Source organism: Podarcis raffonei, chromosome 14 (assembly GCF_027172205.1).
Source record: "Podarcis raffonei isolate rPodRaf1 chromosome 14, rPodRaf1.pri, whole genome shotgun sequence".
NCBI classification, from domain to species: Eukaryota; Metazoa; Chordata; class Lepidosauria; order Squamata; family Lacertidae; genus Podarcis; species Podarcis raffonei.
The window spans coordinates 26,219,028-26,225,034 of record NC_070615.1 but is presented as its reverse complement, the minus strand read 5'-3'; positions in this window follow the sequence as shown (position 1 = coordinate 26,225,034).

The window sequence follows — 6,007 nt, the reverse complement described above, 5'->3', positions numbered from 1 at the left end:
TCTGGCTGTAGTGTATGTTTCTCGTTTCTAGAGAGCCAGTGTGGTGCAGGGCTAGGGCTTGGGAGACCAGGGTTCAAATCATCACACAGTCATGAAGTTCACTGGGTCGGACACTGCCTCTCTCAGCCCAATCTGCCTACCTTGTTGTGAGGATTAAATGAAGGGGGGGGAGAACTATGTATGCCACCTTGAGCTCCTTGAAGAGAAAAAAGTGGGATATAAATGCAATGGATAGACATATAAATGCCATCACATGACAAAGTAACAAAAGCTAATCCTAGATCAGGGAAAGACTGCAGGTATTTACACCTTTCCTACCATATTATGAACTACCTTTCGTGGTGAGACCAGTGCCGGATTTATGTATAAGCTAAACAAGCTATAGCTTAGGGCCCCACTCTCTTGGGAGCCCCCAAAAAATTAAAGGAAAAAAACTGGATGTACATTTCCAAAATCTAAGATAAAAAACCCAAATAAAATAAAACCTACATACAGCAACAGTGTTTTGTTTTGTTTTGTGTTGTGTTGTGTTGTGTAGGCTCCTATGATGTAAGTAATGGGCCCCACCAGCTAGCCTGCTCCCTAAAATATCACTGGTTTGCTCATTTCTATATATAGGGTGCCTACATTCTACATGTGCAAATGGCTTTAGATACCTATAAGGTCCATAAATTACCATATAGCATATATTCAGCACAAAAAACAGTGACAATTTGCTGTTGACAATGGACAGCTGGACATATAAAGGGCCCCATTACCTTCAGTAGCTTAGGGCCTCATCAAACCTAAATCCAGCCCTGGGTGAGACCAGATTCAGTCTTCTCCAGATTGTGGGCCTTGTGTTTGGGGCCTGGTAGATGTTCTGATTATGTCTGCAGCCCATGCGCTGTTATTTCTGATTGGCCAGGATCAGTACGTCAGCCTTTCTTCAGCCTTCTACCAGACGTTGTCCATTCTAGTAACGGGGGCCATCCCTGGCTTGACCTCTGGAGGCCTGACCCCATTTAACTTGGTCTGTTGCACTTAGGTATATAAGCATGATCTTGTGCAACACTCAAGCACACCCAAGCATACCTGGGATGTCCATTCCACACACCTGATAAAGTCCTCCACAGATACAGCAGAAGGATGTAAGAGGATCCCTGCTGGAACCAGCCAAGGCCTTGCATCCTGCCCCAACAGGAAGCTCACAAGCAGGACCGAAAACAACACAACCACTTGTGTTCTCCAGCAACTGGTTTTCAGAGGCAACCTACCTGCTACAGTGGTAGCACAGCCCTCATGGCTAGGAGGCATGGGTAGCCCTTACCTCCATGAATTTGTCTGATGCTCATAAGAACCTAATAAGAGCCCTGCAGCTGGATCAGGCCAAGGGCAGAGCAAGCTCAGCATCCTGTTCTGACAGTGGCCAACCAGATGTCTCAGTGGGAAGCCCCACAAGCTTCCTGGGGTAAGAATGCAACCTCTTCACTATCAGCTGATACATGAGAAGCGTGTTAGCATGCTCAAGCAAGCACATAATACAGTGGTACCTCGGGTTACATATGCTTCAGGTTACAGAGTCCGCTAACCCAGAAACAGTACCTTGGGTTAAGAACTTTGCTTCAGGATGAGAACAGAAATCGCATGGTGGAGGCGTGGCGGCAGCAGGAGGCCCCATTAGCTAAAGTGGTGCTTCAGGTTAAGAACAGTTTCAGGTTAAGAACAGACCTCTGGAACGAATTAAGTATGTAACCAGAGTGTCAGGCCATGACTGTTCAGAAATTAGAAAAATAAACTCTGCACATGCTCAAATGCTCTTTCTATCACACATCCCTGCAGCAACCCCAGCTTTTGCCAAGGGGCCCAGGGCTTAAAATATGCTGTGGCTTGGTTCAAATTAAGCTGTGAGAGGAAGACTAGGAAGTAAGTAGCGGGAACAAAAGAGAAGCTGTGGCTCAGTGGGGGAGCAACTGCCTTCTATCTGAACATCCCTGGTTCAATCCGCAATGGAGTCTTTTCACTTTTGCCCTCCCATCAGATGTCAAGGAGATAAAGAACTATTTTGTCTGAGAGAGTGAAATTCATGTTATTCCATCTCTTTAGGTCTTTGTTAATTTGTCGCCACAGGGGCTTGTAGTTGTGGAGGTACAATTTATTGAGGTTTCTGGTTATTTGTACCCCTAGGTATCTGAACTTGGTGTGGCAAAGTTTTATTTTGGTGACCTTCATGAGTTCTTTTTGGGTGTGAGGAGGGGTGTTAAAGCACATAGCTTCTGACTTTGTAAAATTTACCTGTAGGCCCGACACCATTGCAAATGTGTTGAGTTCTCTGATTAGGGAGGTTGCTGTGTTTATGGGGTCTGGTGTTGTGACCATTAGGTCATCTGCAAAGAGCCCTAATTTATAGGTTCTGCCTTTTATTTCCACTCCCTTGATGTCTGTGGCTGCTCGGATGCGGATTGCTAGGGGTTCCAGAGCCAGGATAAATAAGAAGGGAGACAGTGGGCATCCTTGTTTCGTGCCTCTTTGGATAGCTATAGTATTAGAATACATATTGTTAGTTCTGCATTTTGCTGAGGCTTGGGAGTATATTTGTTTGAGGATTTGTAGGAAGTTGGGGCCAAATTTCATGTTAGTTAGTACTGCTAATATGTATTTCCACTCCAAGCAATCAAAGGCTTTGAGGATGTCTAGGGACATAATTGTCAATGGGAGTTTGGTTGCCTTGCTGTGTTCGATCAGGTTCAGTAGTTTCCTGTTGGGGTCTGTTATATTGCGGCCAGGGACAAAGCCAGTCTGGTCTGGGGCTATTAACTTGTGTAGGAAGATTTTTAGGCGGTTGGCCAAGATTGATGTGAATATCTTGTAGTCTTGGTTTATTAATGAGATTGGGCGGTATGATTCTACTTTAAGGCTATCTTTTAGTGGTTTTGGGATGGAGACTATTTTGGAGTGGGTCCAGGTTTTGGGGATGGGGCCCCCTTTTATGATGTCGTTGAATAGGCGGGTCATGTAGGGCATCAAGGGTTCTTTGAATTTCCTATAGAATTCTGCTGTGAAGCCATCTGGGCCTGGGGCTTTGTGTGGTTTCAGGTTTTTGAGGACCACATCTATTTCCTCTGGGGTGATAGGGCTGTCCATGAATTCCTGTTCCTCATCAGTTAGGGTAGGCATGGTCAGTCCTGCTAGAAATGTTCTGATTTCCTTCTCTGGTGGGTTATGGAAGGTGTATAGGTTGGGAGTAGAATTCTGCAAATTCTGAGGTTATTTCTTCGGGGGAGAATGTTATGTTGCCGTCTTTTTTGGTGATGCAGTGTATTCTTGTTTTGAGTGCTTTTTTCCTACATCTATTTGCTAGTAATCTGGAGTTTTTCCCTCCATATTCGTAGAAACGTTGTTTAGAGTATAGAATGTTGATCATTGTTTTGTTAATTTCTAGGGAGTCTAGTTCTCTCCTTTTTTGTTCTATAAGTTTGAGGAGTTTTTTAGATCCTGTTTGTTTGTAGCGTGATGAGAGGGCTGTGATGTCTTGTTCTATTTCGCTAATTTTTGAGGAGGTTTGTTTTTTAATGAATGTTTTCTCTTTTATGCAAGCTCCTCTGGTGACCGCTTTCATTGCGTCCCATAGGAGGGGGGTTGTTATATTGTTTACATCGTTTTCCTTGAAGTAGTTTTGGAGGGTTTTTGTGAGACTCTCTCTAATTTGTTTGTTTGTAGTTAGGATGGGACTGAAGGACCATGATGGGGTGGTTTGTGTTCCTTCTCCTATTTTAACGATGACTTCTACTGGGGCGTGATCTGTGATTTTAATGTTACCTATGTTTGTTGATTCTACTGAGGGGATCAGACCCTGTGTGAGTAGAATGCTGTCCAGTCTGGACACTGTATCATGGCGTCCCAATTGGAATGTATGGCTGATGTCTCCCGGGTTTTGCTCACCCCAAATGTCGTAGAGGCCCCTGTTTTTTAGCATTTTTAGTAACTTGTAAGAGTTCCTAGTTGTTGGGGGTTTCCTTCAGAGGAAGGTTGCCCATGGGGTTGTGGGGTGGATATCTTTCAGGAATAAACCTTTCATATTTAGATTGAGGTCCCCTCCTAGGATTGCTTCCCCTTCAGAGAAGGAGAGGAATTTGTTTAGTGTCTTCTGGAAGAATTCTAGTTGTTTCGTGTTTGGGGCATATATGGAGCCGATTGTCAGTTTGATTTTGCCATCTACTGTCCCTTTAGCGAAAATGAATCTGCCTTTTTTGTCCTTGAGGACTGTTGTGGCAGTGAAGTTCAGGTCTCTACTGAGTATTATGGCTACACCACGAGCTTTCCCTGAATAGGGAAGTTTTTAAATGTTTGATATTTTATTATTTTTTATATTTTGCTGGAAGCCGGCCAGAGTGGCTAGGGAAACACACAATGTGGTATTCTTCTTCTTATTATTATTATTATTATTACTACTACTACTATTACTACTACTACTACGACTACTAGTATTAATCTCACCCAGGGGATCCGATTCTGGAGCCCTCTGCTGGCCAAAGGAAGAATCGCGAGCGCTTGAGGAATTGCTCTAAGCAGGAAAGGCGGCTGTTCTCACGTTTCTTTTAATTCGTGTCTAACAGGAAGGTTTGGGGAGGGGCAGCAATCCGATGCTGCAGAAAAGGAGGAGATTGCAAGGAGGCAGATATGAGCACAGGGCTGCAGGCAGGAGATCTCTTATATTTGTTCCCCAGGAGCTGTGAACAAGCAAAGATGGAAGGAAAGAAATAAAGTGGTTTAGGATCGTCTGAGGCAGCTTATCCGGTTTGGCCCAGGAGAATGCAACACAGATCACTGGTCCATCTAGCTCAGTATTGTCTACACGGACTGGCAGCTGCTGTCAAGGATTTTCAGACAAGTAACACTCCAAGCCTTACCCGGAGATGAGGTCGATTGAACCTGGGGCAAAGCAGACGCTCAGCACTGAGCTGCAGGCGTTTCCCATGACCTCCCCCCGGCAGCTGCTCATCCAGACGCAGCTCAGACAGAGCTGCGGACTTGGCTTACTAGCTGGTCAAACTGGAGATTCCTGCAAACCAGCCAGCACCTAAGGGCCATAGCTCAGTGGTAGAGCACCTGTTCTGCATGCAGAACGTCGCAGGCCCAATCTTCTGTATCTCCAGGTAAAGCTGCAAAATTCTGCTGCCTGAAAACCTGGAAAGCCTTTGTCAGCCAATGTGGGCAATATTGAGCTATAAAGGTAAAGGGACCCCTGACCATTAGGTCCAGTCGTGGCCGACTCTGGGGTTGTGGCGCTCATCTCGCTTTATTGGCTGAGGGAGCCAGCATACAGCTTCCGGGTCATGTGGCCAGCATGACTAAGCCGCTTCTGGCGAACCAGAGCAGCGCACAGAAATGCCGTTTACCTTCCCGCCAGAGCGGTACCTATTTATCTACTTGCACTTCGTGCTTTCGAACTGCTAGGTTGGCAGGAACAGGGACTGAGCAATGGGAGCACACCCCGTTGCGGGGATTCGAACCGCCAACCTTCTGATCAGCAAGCCCTAGGCTCTGTGGTTTAACCCACATCTATTGAGCTGGATGTGTGCTAACTCAGTCTAAAGAAGACTCCTCTATTCCTGTTTAAACCTGCCCTTGATAGGAGGGCTGAAATCCTATTTGATCTTTACAGGAATCATAGAATTGTAGACTTGGAAAGGCCTCATCATCAAGTCCAACCTCCTGCAATGCAGGGATCACAGCTTAAGGAAGGACCTCAGCTCAGGGCAGGATTAGGCCCCAGATTCAATCCCTGGCAAGATTTCCAGGGAGGACTGGGAGAAACTCTAGAGAGAGCTGCTGCCTGTCAGTGTGGACTCTACTGAGCTTGATGGACCATTGGTCTGGCTCAGTATTCGGCTTGAAACGTCAGGCTTCAAGCAGGGGTGCTGTCAAGGCAAGACTTTGGAGGAGTCAGGAAGTGATGGGGAACCCTCGTGCCTCAAAAGAGGGGTCCCGCGTAAATTCACCAAGTCCAGCCAGGGGTGCCAACTTG